We start from the raw sequence: 20503 nt of genomic DNA, 5'->3' as shown, positions 1-20503 counted from the left end.
GCTAATAGAATCGTCATTTTGCATGTGTAAATTTGCATCTTCAACCTCAACATCTATTTCATTACTCTGGCTGTGTTCCTCCTCTGTGCACTCTTGAATTGTCATACAATTTCCACCAGAAGGTCTGACCTTCACAATGTCTTTTAAGAACAAAAGCGACTGAAAATAGGGCCACTTTACTGTGTAATTGGCTGCCAATGTTGAATTCCTCACAAAACACTGATCGATAAATGCATTGCTTCGCGGGAGTAATATTGTTTTCACGACAGTAAACTTGGTATAAAAAACTCATGCATTTTTGTGATGTTTAAGTCTGAAGGCAAATAAATTCGTTCAGTCTGTTGTCGGCAGTAGTGACTGAATTGGGTGAAACATATTTATATGATCTCTAACTGACTGTTTGATTGTATCAGGCAGCCTCAAGTTACATTGCCTTTTTCCCCTTAAATCGAGTTCTGGTACAGCAGCATTACCTTTAAGTTTTTTAACAACGGTTTTCACGACCTGGGCACTAATTCCTAAAAAGAAAGTTTGACATACTTGAATTTTTGAAAAATCTGTAGTATCGCTAACGTGACCATATGTCCCGTTTTGAACGGGACCGTCTCTTTTTTCGATTCTCCGTCCCGGTGTCCCTGAAAAAAGCTTCGGGACGCAAAATTGTCCCGTTTTCAAAAATCTCTCGAAAGGTCGGACACCGACGAGACGGAAACGTATCGAAAATAGCCGACCGCTCTCCGCGCGCGCCACGCGTTCTGTTACCGGCGCACCACGAGCCATTCGCACTTCCTGCAATTTATTCTCTTCAGGTACTTATTTATTAATACTAATAATACTCCTGTAATATTTTGCATTTGCATTTCATAGGTACTGTTTTGTTTTGAAGTCATGCCGAAACGCAAGTGTACTTTTAATGTTAGTTTATAAGAAAAATATCCGTTTATTAAGCAAACAAATTCTCCTTGGGATGTGAGATGCGAAAAGTGTCGCACAGAGTTTAGTGTTTCCCATAGCGGTGCCGGTGATATTGAACAGCATTTAAAGTCTGAGAAACATAAAAATGCTGATCGTGCCGCCGCTTCAAGTTCTTCAATGTTAAACTTTTTCAAGAAATCGGACACCCCAACTTCAAAGGATTTGGATATCGCCGCGGCAGAAGGCGTTAGGGCCTATCACACTGTACAAGAAAACCACAGTTTTCGTTCCAATGATTGTGCTTCAAAACTAATCCAATCATGTTTTGATCAGAAATTTAGATGCGCTCGTACCAAAACAGAAGCTATTGTAGTAAATGTTTTGGCGCGTACAGCGATCAAAGAATTAAAAGACGATCTTGGCAAGTCAAATTGCATTACGATTTTAACGGACGCTTCAAACCACGGTGACAAGAAGATATCGTCGCCCTCATACGAAAACCTCGTAAGTCCATTTTAGGGCAAAATTGAGATTTAAGCGTCATCTGTTGCTAAATAATTAATTCAACATGTGGTACAACCGTCAAATTTCTATTTTAAAAATGTTTCCTGTAATTCAATAAATAGAATACCTCGTAACTCCATACTTGTCATACACCAACACGAAAACCGCGTAACTCCATATTTTGAATGTCAACGGTAATCAGCTGCATTTTCAGTAAATAAGTGATGTGCGTTGCTTAAAGTAAATATTAAGAGGTAAGCAATCTATACTGAATTATTTTACTATAAATGTAGGATTTGTGCAATGGTTATGTGGAAAATGTTAATGTGTTCAGAATGCCAGTTATATGGAATACTTTTGATGACTCACGAGACGTTGGTGTCGTTTAATTTCAATTTAAAAATGTATGGAACGAGTGAATAGTATCTTTAGGATGATCAGCAGTCAAAATAAGAACCAATAGGACCAGTAACATTTTTCGAGTATTGTGAGAATATTATGTACCTAAATGTAAACAATGTTTTCATCATACATACTTCCTGTTTTAAAGGCGTTTATACAGTTTATACTAAAGAATTATGTGAGTGTACAAATGGAAATTTTTGCAGATGTCGCGCAGCAAAAAGATTCTGCAATTGGCCTTACAAGAGGACATTATTTTCCTAGCTCCAAGTAACGTAACTGAAATCGCCACCAACCAACCAGTCTATACTACTCTTAATAACGTTTTTGATTTGGACCTTACGCATGATACTGAAGTAACTGAACCTGAATTGTCTGAAATCACAAATCTTTTGCCAGAAAATGTGCAGAATAATATTTCAATTGAACCTGAATTGTCTGAAATCACAAATCTTTTGCCAGAAAATGTGCAGAATATTTCAATTGATAGTAACTTCTTAGAAGCTATCAATGAGCCGTTGGAAATCTCCTCCTTAAATGAAGGAGTAGAAATTGAACAACATTCACACCCTGGACCTTCCGTCGCGGAAACCACAGATCCTGATTACTTGACAGGAGAGTCATCAGACGAGTTATCAGAAAGTTCATCTAAATCCACGCCTACAGATGCTATTGATGAAAAGGAAGACACCCCATCTGTCAGTAGGGAAAAACAGCCAAATGAGGAAAAACGGAAAAGAAAGAAAACTAGGCACGTGAATCAAAATGAATGGTTTGATAATGATAATAAAATAAAACGACAAAAGGGCTTAGAATACTATGGAAAGAAAAAAATTGAAAATAAATGGAATTACAAGATATCCAAACCAAAAAAAATCTACAAGAGCGTTGTAATTGCCAAATTTCTACCAAAGGTATGAAATCTAAGTCATCGTTTTTTTGTACAATTTTTTCGGAAGACGACAGACTGAAAATATTTAACCGCTTCTGGAAACTTGAAAAAAGTGCAAAGAAAGTTTTTGTTGCGATGCTTATGAGTGTTGACGACACTAAACGGCAGAGGCATAGAAAAAATGACCACGAATCAAGAAGGAAAAATAGTTTCAATTATTACTTGAAAAAAGACGACGTAAAATATAAAGTGTGTAAAAAAATGTTCTTAAATACTTTAAGTGTCGGTGAATGGACAGTGAGGGATTGGAAGACGAAGGAAGTGCACCATGAACATCTGATGAATAATAGCGAGGAAACTCAAGCTGAAATGTTAGTGGAACAAGGAAAAGAAGAAAAATTAAGAAAGAATGTATTTGAGGAAAGGAAATTGTGCCTCAAGAATTTCTTTGCGGCTTTACCGAAGTTGGAGTCCCACTACTGTCGCGCAACTACCCAAAAATTATATCTTGAACCAATTTGGCGTTCCAAAATGCACCTGTACGGTGAATACAGCACTAATTGGTGCAAAGAAAATGGGACAGAGCCGGTGTCAAAAACATTGTTTTCGTACACTTTTGATGATATGAACCTAGCTTTATTTACCCCTAAGAAAGACGAGTGCAACATCTGTGTTTCAAACCAAATGGGAAATCTAGAAGAGGCTATCTATAGGGTACACCAGGAAAAGAAGAAAGAAGCCCGAGAAGAGAAAGCCAAAGATAAAACTGACGAAAGGAATAAAGTGTACACTATGGATCTACAATCAGTTTTACTGGCCCCACACTCAAATGTGTCGAGCCTTTATTACAAGAAAAAACTAATTGTGCATAATTTCACAATTTATAACATAAAAACCAAAGAAGCATTCTGCTTCATATGGAATGAAACAGAGGGTTCTGTGGGGGCAAATGAATTCACTACAATAATTTGCAACTTTATACGAAAAGAGTCGACAAATTTAATTGAGGGGGAGGAAATTATTCTTTACAGTGATGGTTGCGCTGGACAGAATAGAAATTCCGTTCTTTCAAATGCTTTGCTTTACATTGCAACAGAAAAAAAAATAACTATTGTACAAAAATACTTGGAACGTGGCCACACCCAAATGGAGGCCGATAGTATTCATTCTTCAATAGAACGGGTCTTAAGAAAAAGAAAAATAAATGTTCCCGCCGACTATATTGACGTTTGCTTACAGGCAAGACAAAATCCAGAACCGTACAAAGTACACTACTTAACCCATGATTATTTCCTAAACTATGCAAAATTAGGATTCCTCGCTTCCATAAGACCCGGGAAAAAAGCTGGGGATCCCACAGTGCAGGACCTACGCGCCATCAAGTATAAACCAACTTGTGAGATTGAATACAAACTTAGGCACTCCCATGAATGGAAACTTCTTCCTGTACGCATAAATAAAAATCCCAAAATTGACATCCTACCGCTTTACAGCGAAAGACTAAAGATTAAATCCGACAAATTTGAACATCTGCAGGCCTTAAAAGAGTACGTAATGGCGGATTATCGCGATTTTTATGATAATATACCTTACAATACTAATTAGTTTTCTACAAACATAATAATTAAAGATAACATTGTTTCATTAACCATTTTGTTTTCTTGCTTATCCTTTTGATTTCAATAAAAATAAATATGAAAGTTGCGTAACTCCATTATCACCTGCACATAATATTTGCAAACCTCGTAACTCCTAAAATCGAATACCTTGTAAGTCCCGTCCATGGCGCCTTTTTATAATAAAACCACGTATCTCCTCCATTTACATCGTTTTTTTTTAAATACCTGTGTATATTCATATTAAGATAGACAGTAATTTTACCTTCATATTTGATACCTAACATCTTTCAATTTTTAACTCTGAAAAAAAAGAAATAGTTTTTTTATTGCCCTGTAAAATTGAAATTTTTGGAGTTACAAGGTTTTCGTATGAGGCCGACGATATATCCTATTTTAGTGCGTTTTTTCCAACCTTCCGAAGGTATACAAGTAAAAATTTTAGACCTCCAAGACCAACCAGGGGAAACATCTGATATCATTGTTAATTATTTAGTACAAGTGTTAAAAGATAATAGTTTGACTGCAAAAGTCGTGGCATTTTGTGGGGACAACGCCAACGTCAATTTTGGGGTGCAGCTAGAAAAGGAACTAATAATGTGTTTGTGAAATTACAATCATCTCTGGAAAAACCACTAATAGGTGTTGGATGCGGATATTATCCACAATGCAATAAAATCTGCTGCCGATGGCCTACCGATAGATTACGAATGCATTATTGTAAGGATATATTCATTTTTTTATATATACACGGTTCGAGTTGAAGCTCTAAAGGAGTTTTGTGCTGAAACGGAAACAGAATATCACAAAATGCTGGGCTATAGCAAAACCAGGTGGCTTGCTCTAGTGCCTGCCGTAGAAAGGGTTTTAAAAATGTACCAGCCATTAAAGCACTACTGTTGAGTTGTAATTTTATATTCATATTTCGTACTAGGAATTAAGTATTTAGGGATGAATCACTTGTTAGTCACGTAAAGAGTAGATGTAACGTCATGTCATCTTAGCATCTTCCGCGAATTCTGTCAGACAATCTCAATAGTTTCAGGAAAGGCCCTTCGGAGAAGGTTTTCAGTAGGGATTACAATTTACTCAGTTCCTCAGAATTCAATAATCCTGATGGAGTTATTCAATAGAACCCATTCACTTTTAAGTCATTTTCTTTGTAGCACAGTTCGTGGTATTATTTATTTAGGGCACATCAGCCACTTCAATTGTGAACAGAGTCTTTTTAACCAAGTTTTGTTCTATTAACGATCAGTCTTGTTTCAACTCTAGCTATGTAAGTTACATCAATAAAGGTTAACCATAAAGTTGGTTTTAACAAACTTAAAAACTCTTAAGTTTCAACAACTACTTTTTGAGCATTGAAAAGTGTCCCCAAATATTGAAAATTTTTTTTGAAAACCCCACATCAGAATTATGGCTTTATTTTTTACATGCTCAGTCAGCAACCTTCCATCAAGCGGTATTGAAGGTTGAAGGTCAGACTTTATCGGCAATTGAAGTTGCAAAAGAAATTAATCTACTGAAAGAAAATTTAGCTCAGAAACAGGCTAGCCAGTTTCTTTCGTTTACAGTCCGTAGTTTTATGGTAAAATTAAAAGATAGCGGCACTAATATTGACGAAGAGTTTGTGAAAAGTACGGCAACACAATTTTATAAAACAAGTCGCGAATATTTAGAACAGTGGACTTGGTTTTTTACGAAAGAATTGGAGACATTTTATTGGGCAGATTTAAAAAAAGTACCTGCATGGGAAGATGTTCAAAAAGCATTGGATGTATTGATAGAGAAGAAATATATTGATTGCAATAAAGACACAGAAGTATTTGATGAATTTTCGCTAATTTTGAATTACATCACGTCGCAAAAAGTCACGGAATGGAATAATCTAAATGTTTCAACGGAAACTCGTTGGGTGGAAGTATTCAAACACTTTCACACCAACAATCTTAAACATGAAAACTTTTCTGTTTTAATTGAATATATTTTATGTCAGCCTGGCACAAATGCACCAGTAGAAAGAGTATTTTCTTTAATGAACAAATTGTGGACGGCTGAAAAAACTCAGTTACAGGTTTCTGTCCTTACGGCGATGTTGACAATTAAAGTGAACATTAAAAAAACGTGCCAAGAATTTTATTCTTATTTAAAATCTTCTCCAGCCATATTAAAGCAAATTTGTTCATCTAATAAATATAAAAATAATTAAGCAATTATGTTTCACAACTTTTTTAAATTTGTAAGTAATAGGTAAATATTGTGACAATACAAATAAAACGTAAAAAACTTGTCTTTTTGTCATTGTGAGCTTATAATAGACTTAAATAATCCGATGTCCCGTTTTGAGTCAACAAATAAATGGTCACGTTAAGTATCGCCAAAGAAATTAATAAACATTGGTGAACTGTCGTCGACTATGAAGGCTTGTTTCTTCTGAATCAACTTCGGGTTCTTACACGATTTCTAGCTGTCCTTTTAATATTGATCAAGTTAGCAATAAAACTTCTTTGACGATCTACATCTCCCAGATCCCAGTATTCTTTAAAGAGTACACTACGCCTTTTTTCATCGATTTTTGTGCTGCACTTATAGGCGCATTTCAGTGAACAAGGTGGTTTCATCTTCCTTTCTGGGAATTGAGGGTATCCATGTTTTCTTGAACTCAAAATGGAGTGGACATCGAAGAAATTAGGGAGAATTAATAACTCAAAACCTTCCCCATGCGTCTAAATTTATTTGATTAAATTGTGGAATAAATAGTTGCGCTAGTTTCGACGTTACCGTCATCTTCTGGCTATAAGTTTTGTTTAACAAACAATGAGATAAAATAATAGTACAAACCGAGGTACAAACCTTTAAAATTAAGGACTAACATTCTATGGTTCCCTAAATGGTAGAACGAGTAGTTACATATTGAACAAATACAACCTTAGAACTAGGTGCATGCTGAAATTTTATAGGTTAAGACTGTAATTGTAATTTTTTAAATACTTACGGGAAAAATTAACGGAAGGAAAGGATACATGAAGCTGGAGAGAATAATTTTTATTTACTTGATAAGAACTGGCTTTTTTGTATATCTAGGTATAATTTATTACTTCATATACTGTCGTAGGAGACAATGGTTACCCCCTTCGGCCATGGCTTTTAACGCCTTTAGAACAAGACTCTTTCCCAGATACACCGGAAGCCAACTTAATAATTGCCATAAACGAACTCGATGTATTATTGAAAGATGCAATGGGTTACTAAAAATGCGGTTCCGTTGCCTTTTAACGCACAGGGTGTTACATTATAGTCCAGAATATGCATTTCAAACAATTAATGTATGTGTTGTACTACACAATATGTGTTGAAAACAATGCAGCGGAACCAGATCCTGAAGAGGGCGATGAACAAGTAGATTACGGAATATTCATAAATGTACCAAGTATTGCAGAGGCAGCAGTAAATGAAAGGAGGTTTGGTCCAAATCTAACCAGGCTTGAAGAATTCAGCAAAGATTACTACACTATTATTTTGCTAATAATAATCTATAAATACAAATGTTCAGATTAATTTTTTCACTGATCACAGCACAATGGACGAAGGAAAGGAACCGTTTCTCCATAGACACCATAAAAGAATTGATGATAGTTAAATACAATTACAAAATGACGTGCAAGGAGTTTTACAACTAGATATTGGAAAATGCATCCATTTTAAAAGAAATAGGTTCATCAGAGAAGTATGTAAAATTGTGAAAATCAGAAAATGTAAAGTCGAAGTAGAAATAACTGTTGTACGTTCTATAGTTTAACCTTATTTGTCACACTTTTTTTTTAAATAAAAATCATCCTTTTTTGAAGTATTTGTCCACGTTTCTCATTTTGACATCTGGTCACCCTACTTATTATTGATAATTTTTCTTTATAATATTCTTCCTTCATTTTAAGTTTGAGAGTCCCTTCTTGTGCCAATGTTTCAGCTGCGGAAACTGGATTTTGCATTCTTTTGACGGAATCTTTCTTAAGAGCGCGCTGCCAGAGTGGTGGGGGAGCTTATTGCCTTTAGTTTATATTGTTACCATTTCAAAATCAGACGGATAACGGCAGATGGCGCTAATGTTGTCTGAAAGCACTGTTAAGTATCTTGTTTTTATCTCGAAAATTCGCCGCGTCCTTCGGAAAGTTTCGGAGACTTTCGCTATATTTACAACAAGCACGTACATTTGTAGTCAGGATATAAATATGTAAAGAAAACAAGATTATGCTAGTTGGTGCATGACGTCACGCAGGACTTTAAAATCGGGATTCTCATTCTGAATTTGTGTTTTATGATTTAGGTGAAAAAAATTTATAGAACATAACGCAAAATATGCCAAAAAAATTGAAGAAATCGTTAGACCACCTTGAAAAGTGCTATAAACGATAATTGAGCGCACTATAACAAGTGGAAGGGCAAGCGTTTTTCAAAATATGGTAGATACCTACTTATGCTAAAGTATCTAAAAATTTTGGAGTAGATTACTACATAAAATCTAGCATAAAATATTGATTCATGTAGGTACATAAGTTATAATTAATTGGATGAAAAATGGATTCGATATATTCTTTTCAATAGTAGACTTTACACTGGTTTGTAATTACATCCCTACTTCTAAAATTAACCATTTTTAAAGGAAAAAAGCACGACATAAAAATTGCACGACAAGAAACAATTTGCTAAGCTATGTGTACCATAAACCTGCGAAATCCTAAAACACAGTTATTTTTAGAACAAAGGGCTACTATGTATTGTGTTGTTGGTGTCATCATTGAATTTGTGTCATTCACAAGCTTGCGACCTTGTGTGGGTGTTGATTGTGATGGAATTTTTCTTTGACTGTCTAATGTCTAGGTACCTTATAGTCCAGGAGGCAGCGATATTTTTTATGCACTCATTTCTATAAAGTTGATATTCTGCCATTTTATAGTTTTGATAGTACACTAACAAAGTCTACCACCCACGTAAGATGCATAAAAAATTATTCAATTGAACTTATTTCTACAAATATGAAATGTAAAATCCCGAATTTATCCTTTCAAACCGCTTTAAAACCGTTTTTAAACGTAAAGTGTGATTGCTATGGCGAATGCAAATAGATTAAATCGTAAATTCAATATCCTTTGGGAGACTAGAACTTAAAAAACTAAGACAATGTTAATACAATGGAATCGGAAATTTAAAAAAATCGCATATGTACCACAAAAGTTGAAAATTCAATTAGCTTGTGTTTGTTTTGACTGTTCTTTTATCGCATCCAAAATATATGACGGATCTACACAGCGTTTTCCTTTTCCTATGTTGTTTCGAACTATTTCGGGTGCGATACAAAATTTAAAGAATTCCGTTAATTTTGGAAGCATTTTTGTCTTCCAAAAGTCCTCATCCCTATTGATTTCTTCAATGAAAATATCAATGTTGTCATTCACATACAGTACTAAATAACACTTTGATTTTCGTGTTATATTTAATTGGCCCTGTATCTGAAAAAAAAATTATGTGTATTTCTCCATATACCTTTTACATAGTTTTATAGCATAATACTTACTAGTGATTACTGATTATTAAAGCAAAGACTATGGGTACTCTTTGATTTTTACCTGATAATAATATGAATGATTCCTTTTTAAACGAATGCAATCCTCTTTCATTTCCAAGCATATGTTTTTTTTTTAATGTTACTAGTTCTTGGATGGTAGAAACATTTAAATCACGTACAGCGTAGAGGCATTTTACTTCTAAAATGGCATCATCTTCAATTAGTCCTGAAATATTATATAAGAAGTCATTCTAGATAAAATGTTTTACCATCGGGGGAAGCCGCTAAGAAGCAATGATCTAAATCGATCCACAAACCCGACTTTTCAACCTGCTTCGAAGTTTTATCTTCAAACAATTTGATGGCCACTTGCTCTTTTAGAATACCATACTCAGTAGCCTCAGAATAAAAAGTCGCGTTAGACAAACAAGTTTTAACCAAATTGTGACAAGGGGTAGTAGATCGCCTTTTTGTGACAGTCCCAAACATGGAAGCGGTCAGCCTTTCACGACTATGGTGTTCGTAAAATGCATTTCCAAATTGCCCTATCGAGTTTCTTTGGATGGTATCACGTTCATCAGCATTTACCTACAACAGAAACAACATGAACGATTGGTGAACCATTAATAGATAACGAAATAAATTACTTGAAGCCTGTCAAATACCAGTCCACATTGCATTTCTAAAACGGAGGGATCTTCTTCTGGGGTTTCCACGTCCACCCCATAATCATTATTTGCGCATCTCTTACGTTTTGGTAGAGGTAAATGTTCAACAGTTTTCGATGTGCTACCGCTTGAAAATAGTCTCTTGCGCGCTTTGATGGTGTTTTTTTCAATAAATTGTTTGAAATGTTTCCCAGGACTTCTTTGGGTTACATTTTTGTAAGGGCTAGAATGCCAGTCAAAGCTCTTGTTATACCTTAGCCCAGCAAGGTAGACACGACGTTCATAAGAACCTCTTTGAATGAGATTCAAACGTTTTCCCATACAGAAGCGAGACACAATGTTCATAAGCCTCTCGGCGCGGTTATTGTTTTCGTTTTGTATTAAAAGATGGCTTTTGCGTATCATCAATTCCAGCGCCCCTAAAAATATTAAACAGGTTACAAAGGAAAAAGATATTAGACCAAAACATACCATGTAAGTGACTATAAATAGTAGTACATTTCAATTCAGAAATCTGATTATTAGAATTATCGTCTAAACTGTTACAAATGCCGTCCCGACATTGAGAGTGGTCGCCAAATACATGGTGTAAGCCATCTTTTAAATCCTTTCGGAGCAAATTGAGGTTTTGTTCGCCCTTAGAGTGTTCATAAATAGAACATTTTGCTCTTTTCTGCAAATGTTTAATTTTTTGCATAGTTAGCAACTTTCGACCTTTAACACTTATATGCGTGTCTTTTTTAATCTTATACAGATGTTTCCCATAGTTTTTCAATGCATGATTTGTACACTCAATTTTATTTATTTCGAGGCCATAAGGCACTTTCTGTTTCAATTTTGCGAACACACTGGAATCCCCATCTGCGACAAATTGTCTATAGCGGACTCCGTGCATTGACTCGCTAAGAGTAAAACCGGCAACCGCCATGTCCGCTTCCATTGCTGGTGCAGATTCGTTCCAATTCTTGTAGCAAGTGTGTTGCACTGGTATAGAATTTTTGTTTGCAGCTCGAGTGCACACACAGCAATATTTGTTTCGCACGTCTATATACAACAACTTTCCAGTGTACCGACCAATAATTCCTATCATCCCGGAAAGAGCATTGTAGTTTGAGCCATAACTCCTTTTACTCCATGATCCGTCAACATACACGGTTATCCATGGAGTACCATCCGAACATACGTGACCAAGACTCAGTGCACGTTCTTTTTCTTCAATCCCAGCTGCTTTCATAGATCGCTCCAATGATTCTTTCCACTCCTATTTAAAAAAAATTATTGAAAATCATCATGATTAGTTGCTTACCACTCCAAGGGATGTTTCAATTTTAATGAATTCTTTTTCAGAAAGAGTAGGGATATTTAGGCAACTGAGGAATTCATCAAGATGTGCATGAGTACTTCCTGTTGCCAATGTTCCCCATACACTTCCCGTATCTATCGCGGAAACTGAAGCTGAAGCACTAGGTTTTTCGGTCAACAATGTAAACAGTTTATCACATGTTGTACAACAGAGCACAACAGTACTCACTAAACTTCTCGATGTTCGATTTTCGGATTTTATTACTAGTTTACCTAACGTGCAAATTTTAGTATGTTCATACTGCATTTCCAATGCAGATTTCAAAACATGTTCCAACTCTACAATCCGATTCCCAGTTATGACATCACGCTGTTCTGTTCCACGTTCGTAGCATAGCACGTGTTTTTCAACCCTGAAAAGTAACCAATAAGTAGAGAATTTTGTAGAGGGAATTCAAATTTGTGAATAAGTTCTAGATCTGTTTTTACATTTTCAGGCTGCAGAAATGGTCGACATATCTGAATATGTACTTATTCCAGTCCTGAGGGGTAACATGGTCTAGCATAATTTTTATACACAGAAAGGGCAAACTAAATATATTTCGTACCTATCACATTCATCAGATGAAATTGTACCATATTCTGGCCGTGAAGCAGTAATTTTTGAACTCGATCCATATGTCCTTAGTTTCAAATCCTGATTCCTAAAACTACAACAAATGATTAACATTACCTATATGTGTCCGTCAGAACTGAGGCATTGACAATGAAATTTCTTACATTTCATTTCCATATTCCATTTCTTGTGGAAACATATCAATATCATCAAAGGTTTCATTTTCTGGTGGGCTTGTAATGAACCTAGCAAATTTGTTTTGTTAGCATGTAAATTATTTCATCAATAACGACATACTCTTTCTGTTCGTCATCTTGTGAAGAATTTGTTGCGTCGAGATCACTGAATAAGCTATGGGTTCATTGATAAGCGAGACCTACAATAAAATTATAATAATTAATCCATAAGAAGTTGTTATTACTTGGCAGAACTTACTCTTGAATTTTTCTCCAACGTAACTTACTTGCTTCAGCCCTCTTACTACGTTTTTTTCGTATCACGGAACTTCTAGGCATGTTTCAACAATGATAACTCACAGCACATAAACAGTAAACAAAAATCCTCCAAAAGAAAAAAAAGGCTAATATCGATACAGGGTTTTGACTTTATTTCTAAAAAAGCGGCGAAAACAGCGCACACGGCAAGGAACCGAGAAATAAGCACAAGTGAAAGTTTAAATCCTTCACTCAACGGTTTAATTTAAAAATTACAAATCAGGATAAAATAAATGCAAGATATGATATTGCGCATGTAGGCGGAGTTCCCGAATGACGAAGATATTCAAAAGTGTTGGGTGTTGGGGAATACACATTTTTGTTGGGACACCTTGTGTATATGGGTAAATGATCTCTCATTTTATTGCTTAATGTGCTTTATTGCTGTACGTAAATGAATAAATTTGGTACAAAAAACCATACCTAAGCCTAAATTGAAGAGTTTTCGAATTATTTGAGTTTTTTTCTAAAGTTTGACAAAGTAAATTCTCTTATTTGCTATAATGCAAACGATATAGCCCCTTTTTATTAATCTTTATAGATGGGTAGAGAATGGATATAATAATCAGAGCCAGGAAGTGGGAGCGTTCACGCTCTCGTAGGTAACACACTAGCTCAGCAAAAATGACTCATTTGCATTTTCTTTCTTATGTGTGGTATTTTGTGGTAATTATTTATAGATTGCCTGCGATAAGAAATATAACATAATTCAACATATTACAACGTAAATATCAAAGACATCAAATTAAAAAAACAACAGAACAAATGGTTTTTAAATCATAACTTTTTTTATGATATAAAGTATACAAAACCAATTTTTAGTTTTAATAAGAGGTATAAGAGTATTTACATAATCTCTTTAAAACTTGAGCTTAAAGGGATTAAACAAAGTAGGGAAGGATATTTTTCACAACACTGCAGTTTGCAGAAATCCATTTTTCACTTTTAGCTCCAATTATTTCAAAATTAAGTAGGTACTTATTGTAAGCTCGTCAAATTTCTAGAATGTATTAATAATATGTACATAGATAGGATTATAGATTAGGGAGTTGTTTTCGCTGAAGAATGTGGGGATCGATATTATTTTCATGGCTCAATTTTTATGCTAAATACATTTTTTTTAAAGAAAGGTTTTTTAAAATACTGTAAAAAAATTCTGTGTTCTCGATAGATTTCCTGCCTACTGTCAAAAAAGGTTGGGAATCGCTGATTTAAAATACTTTAGAAAGAAATGTGGCATTTGCTTTTTCGGGACGCCCACCATACCTACTGACAGGGACGAACCGAAAGGCACCCCCTCACTTATATCGTATTTGGCATAATATGGAACCGACTTGGGACTGGGAAATACCATACTAATTACTAAGTAAATTGTCGAACATTAGAAGTTTATTTTCATATAGGTATCGCGTGCAGTAGGATGTAATATCATATTTTATAATTGCTCTCATTGCGAACTATATAACATTTCGCTTTGAATGCACATCTCGTTGTGAAATAAATGAAGGAATGCCGACTTCCTACATCATATCACAATCATTATCTGTGATCATAGTAGTAAAGCCATTGTGACCTAGTCTCAGTCTTGGATTTTGCGTGTTGTAGCTTTTCTTTAGCATTTGAATTTCGAAATTGGAAAATTGTTAACATTCCTCCTTTAAGAAACTGCTCCGTTCGTCCCTTCCTACTGAATTAACGGTTCTGAAAAAACGAAAACGATGCCGAAATCTTTACATTTACCCTGACCTCCTACAACGTCGCGCTCGCGGGTTCTTTTTGCCTTATGAACGAAACGAACAACAAACGAGAGCGGTCTATTCACTACAGTGGTCGTGTGTTTAAATTCAAATGAGAACCCGCCATGTTTCTCCGCCATCTACAGGCGAACCACTGCACTTAGGTTTCGCTTTCGATATAAATATGGTGGGAAACACCACTAGGGTCACTTTATAATGAAGAATTTTCGTACAAATTTCGTTTAATTGACCATAAAATCACTTGAAACTTAAGTGTTATCTTTGTAATGACCCCAAGAAGGCAATAACGAAATTTCATAGAGATTTGATTTCATCAAAAATTAAAATTGCCCATTTTCAAAAATTTAATTCACCTATTTATAGCGAATGTAGATCGATGAAAATTCGTTACCTCCTGCGCTGGTCCTTGCTGATTAATATAAAAAAAAAATTGGGCTGATACCACAAACGGTTTTTAAAAATTGTACAAAAATCTAAAGGCATGTTTTTAGCGTGTTTTCTACGCTGATCCCCACCACTCTGGCAGCGCGCTCTTAAGTGTATCTGCGATAAGTGAAAGTTTGTTAACCACACATGACGTAATTGAGACCTAACAATAGTCGTTTTCGTTTTACCAAAATTAACTGAGAATCTCAGCTGAACTCACTTGTCATTTTAAAAATGGACGTTCTTTTTACTATTCACAATTGAGTTTGAAGTAAGATCTGTCTAAGTTAATTTCGTTCCCCTTTCCCCTATCTGACCCTACCGAAATCAAGCTTCGTACGTCTTAATTTGAGCCCCCTTGAAAGGTTTGAGGTTAAGGGACACGGCCGAATTTGTAAACAAATCGATATTTTATTAAATTATTTACACTAGAGGATTATTTGTGTTGTAATAACCAATGGAAAAAGTGACCACACATACCCATAACGCAATACTAGATCAAGAGAGTCGCTGTTATGTTAGAAATGAAGCAAATCAAGTTTTATTACAGCGTATATCAGGTTGGTTGATTAATGGCATAATTCATTCTTATTTTTGTGATTCTTGTAGATGAAAAACTTGTTTATATTAACGAAGACATCGTATTTCGAGTTTTTGGAAAAGACGGATTTGTTGTTACACCTGCTCCAGAAGCAAATGAAAATATATTACAAAATGACGAGACACCCTCAGCATCACTACACACTGAAGGGAGGACTGTATGGACGTACGAAGCTACATGTGCTTTGATTGCTGCTGTGGAAAATTATAAAGACGCAATGTTTGGGAATCCATTAGCAATGAATTATTAAGTCAGGGAATAGAATGTTCACATATGCCGTCACCAAGTGCAAGCAGTGATACTGTGGAGCTAGATGAAGAAGGTGAATCTACCAATAATACTAATTCTGTAGGAGAACTGTCATGTGAGGAGGCAGTTCCCAAGAAAAGAAAAAAGATCAACATAATGAAACTGAGAGAGGAGGTTGCTGCAATAAAAGAAAAATTAGCTACAAGAGAAGAACGGAAACTGTCCATGTTGGAAAGAAAACTACAGTTAGATGAGAGAAAGATCAAAGCTCTTGAACAATTAGTAAAAATCAATATGAAACCAGAGACCAACATATCCTGAATTTATTTAAATAAATACATTTCATTATTTAGATTTATTTGTTAAAAAAGTTCACACAATGCTATACAATAAAATGTTCTATTAGTGTTTTTTATAAACAAATTAAGTAGTTACTTTCCTACATATTTCATCCCTACGTGCTGTACCTTGTAATAAATTGTCAACCATGTCATGACAGTCTTGTATATCTGCATCATCATGTAATATTTCTACGTCATATTCAATGTCGCCAGAATCTATGCAAATGTTGTGTAATACGCAAGCAGCAATAGTTGCCTTAGTAACAAAGGTAAGGGATTTGTTGTCAAAATGACGCAATCTTCGGAATGTCCATGAACTTGGCAGGCCTACTACAGCAGACCATGGTTCTGCTTACTCATATCGTTAGTGTTCCGTTAGTGCACGTTAGTGCCGCTGAAGAAATCGTTACTGCACAAAAGGAAACTTGCTATTTTAAAAAAATATTTGTGGGCCTGCTAACTTCATGCCAGCAGACCCATTTGAGAAAATCGATTCAATCTTTACACTAGTTAAACTAGCAGCGTTAGTGCTCGTTAGTGCCGCCACTATAATCGTTAGTGCTCAAAGTGTAACAGCTGAAAACGTTGTAAAAAGGGGTCTGCTAACTTCATACAGCAGACCCACATTTGTCAAATTGGCTCTGTCTTAATGCGAATTTGAAGCGGCTCGTTAGTGCTTCACATGCGAACGTTAGTGCTGCAAGGGATCCGCGGCAAAAAGGTACCAAACAACCTCAAAATTAAACTTGACTTATTGGGACCTGCCAACTTTACGCCAGTAGACCAACGAACGAAATCCGTTTGATTTTCTACTTTAATCGACCGGTAAGTATTAGTGCTCGTTAGTGCCGCCAATATAAACGTTAGTGCTCAAAGTGTACCAGCTCAAAACGTTGTAAAAAGGGGTCTGCTAATTTCATGCAGCAGACGCACATTTGTCAAATTGGCCCTGTCCTAATGCGAATTTGAAGGCTCGTTAGTGGTTCACATTCGAACGTTAGTGCTGCAAGGGATCCGCATCAAAAAGGTACCAAACCACCTCAAAATCAAACGTGGCTTGGGACCTGCCAACTTCACGCCGGTAGACCAACAAACGAGTCCGTTTGATTTTCTACTTTAATCGATCTATCAGTATTAGTGATATTAGTGTCGCAAAAAAACGTTAGTGCTCAAAGCGTAAGAGCTCAAGCGTGAAATTATGGATTTGCTACATTCATGCAGCAAGCCCACATTTATTAAAGTGGTCCTGCCTTAGTGCGAATCTGAAGCTCCTCGTTAGTGCTCGTTAGGACTTCACTTGTAAACGTCAGTGCTTTTAATGGATCCGTGTCGAAAAACTACCAAAGTATCTTAAAAATTAACTATAACTTATAGATTCTGCTGACAACAAAACAACTAGCAAAATTTGTTTCCAATCCAAAAAAAAGTCGAAGAGAATGAACGAAATGTATTTTGGAACTATTTTTAATTTTTTACAGGTTAATAATGAAATGAATTTCTTAAAGCATCGGAGTGAAAAGTCGTAAGTATTTTCTTTTAATAAAAAGTCAAACGAGTACAATAAGGAGATAGTGGCGTTTGAAAATCAACAAACTTTCCCCCCAAAAATTAATTCCGACATACCGTATATTGTCAAATAAATACCTTAGTTGTATTAATACAAGAAACTCGCTATTATTGGCAGGTCCCAATAAGTCAAGTTTAATTTTGAGGTGGTTTGGTACCTTTTTGGTGTGGATCCCTTGCAGCACTAACGTTCGCATGCGAAGCACTAACGAGCCGCTTCAAATTCGCATTAGGACAGAGCCAATTTGACAAATGTGGGTCTGCTGCATGAAGTTAGCAGACCCCTTTTTACAACGTTTTGAGCTGTTACACTTTGAGCACTAACCTTTATATTGGCGGCACTAACGAGCACTAACGCTGCTAGTTCAACTAGTGTAAAGATTGAATCGATTTTCTCAAATGGGTCTGCTGGCATGAAGTTAGCAGGCCCACAAATATTTTTTAAAAATAGTAAGTTTCCTTTTGTGCACTAACGATTTCTTCAGCGGCACTAACGTGCACTAACGGAACACTAACGATATGGGTAAGCAGAACCATGGTCTGCTGTAGTAGGCCTGCCAAGTTCATGGACATATATTCGGAAACGTCCTTTTAATAATCCTATCGCATTTTCTACAACAACTCTTGTTGCGGAATGCTTATAGTTAAAGGAACTTTGTTGGCGATTTAAATTGCCATTGTCTTTGTAAGGTGTAATCAACCATGGTAAATAAGTTGGATATACTGAATCTCTCAATAAAAATTTATTATAAAATGGCAATGTTCCATTTACAGCATTGTGGTACAGTCCAGATCTTTTAAAAACTCGTGCATCATGTAAACTTCCTGCTTCACCACCAAACACATTTATAAACCGTTTATAACTGTCCACCACTACTTGTAATATTATACTACGATGTGTTCCCTTTCTGTTGCAATATGCCTGTTGATCGGCACCTTTCCTATTTATTAAAATATGTGTACCATCTATGGCACCTATCACACCTTCAATTCCATGCTTTTGTGCAAATTCACTTGCAATTATGTTTGCCTCCGCAGGCCATTTGATAACAAATTTGCTTTTGTCGACTAAATAATCAATAACCTTTTTGGTTACTGACCATGCAGTACTTTCTGAAACACCAAACCGATCACTAACATGTCTGTAAGTCTCTTCGTTGGCCAAGTACCATAAAGTCATTAAGAAGGCTTTTCTTGGAGACACCTTCTCCAAACCAAATAAATGACTTGGTAGAACATTGGCAGCTTCTAATTCATTTAAAATCACATAATTATAATAAAACAATCATCTATAAAATAAATCTACCTATGCATGTATTTGCAGTTGTTCGATGCAATCTAAAATGTTTACGAAATTCTTCATCGCTGTATTTGGTAATTACATCCATAAATTCAGATATACGTACACGTTTACTGCGAACTTCTATATTCTCTAATGCTAAATCACTTGATGTATCACTAAACCGGTCATCGGAATCTGATTCGTCAAGTGCATATTGCTGAAACGCTATGTTACTGCCTTTTCCTTCGTTTAAAAAATAATTATTCATTTTTGTCTGTTGAGGTTATTGAAAAACTGTCCTGTCTGTCATAACATGGGGCAAAAGACAAACGCCTATTCTTTTTACTTGTGCTTATCTTACTTAATTCTCACTTTATCTTAGCTTACTTGGTCTTAGTACAATTGGTAAAACGAATATTACTAATGTGTAAGGTTTAAAGCAAATCATGTAAATTTTTTACCAGTATTTGAAGCTCTGTTGAGGTTCTTTTTGCGAATAAAAACTGTTCCTCGGCGAGAGGTGTTTGTGATGCTTCTATTGTAGGTTCATCGGCTATCTCCACAATCGGTACCTCAACCTCCATTGAGTGGGTAGCAAAATTAAAAAGCAGGAAACCCATTTACGTGCTACAATTTCACCCAATGAATGTTTGATGGTAGCACTACGCTTTCTTGCTACAGGTCTATCCATTTCATAATGTTCATCACTGAATTTATAGTCCAAGAGCTGGTGGACATTTTTGGGTAGGTATTTGAGACACGCTGAAAACGGGGCAAACACTTTGACGGGCGCCTTCAAAGTTTGAAAAAAATAATGTACCTATACTTGAAACCAGGAGACTGTGGCCCTGCGTCATTGATTTGTGAATCAATCTCAGACATATGCAGACACTGTAACAACTATCAAACTTGTCTGAAATTGATTCACAAATCAAAGACGCAAGGCCGGAGACTCCGATTTCAAGTGTCTACTGGCCGCCATAAATACATGAACACCTAGTGTACTTCGATCACTTTTGACGAAAGTTTCAGAACAATAGGGCCATCCCGGCTTCATTTTTCATTTCTGATCTACAAAGTACGTTAAAAATGAAAAAAACCCGTGTATCTTCGATTTTTATTTGGGAGTAAAATAAATCCAAAATAATTGATTGAAAAGCTGTGTTTTAGCCCGAATTTGAATCGCTTCAGTCTAAATATGTCATAAACAGTGCCGGATTAAGACACTTACGGGCCTGAGGCGCTACACCAGTTTGGGGCCCCCTCATATCATTAAAGAACGATACACAAAAAATCATTTATTGTT

This window comes from Photinus pyralis, unplaced genomic scaffold, assembly GCF_008802855.1.
Source record: "Photinus pyralis isolate 1611_PpyrPB1 unplaced genomic scaffold, Ppyr1.3 Ppyr1.4_LG1, whole genome shotgun sequence".
In the NCBI taxonomy this organism is placed as follows: domain Eukaryota; kingdom Metazoa; phylum Arthropoda; class Insecta; order Coleoptera; family Lampyridae; genus Photinus; species Photinus pyralis.
The sequence above is the reverse complement of the archived record's forward strand: the minus strand, read 5'-3'. Positions refer to the sequence as shown.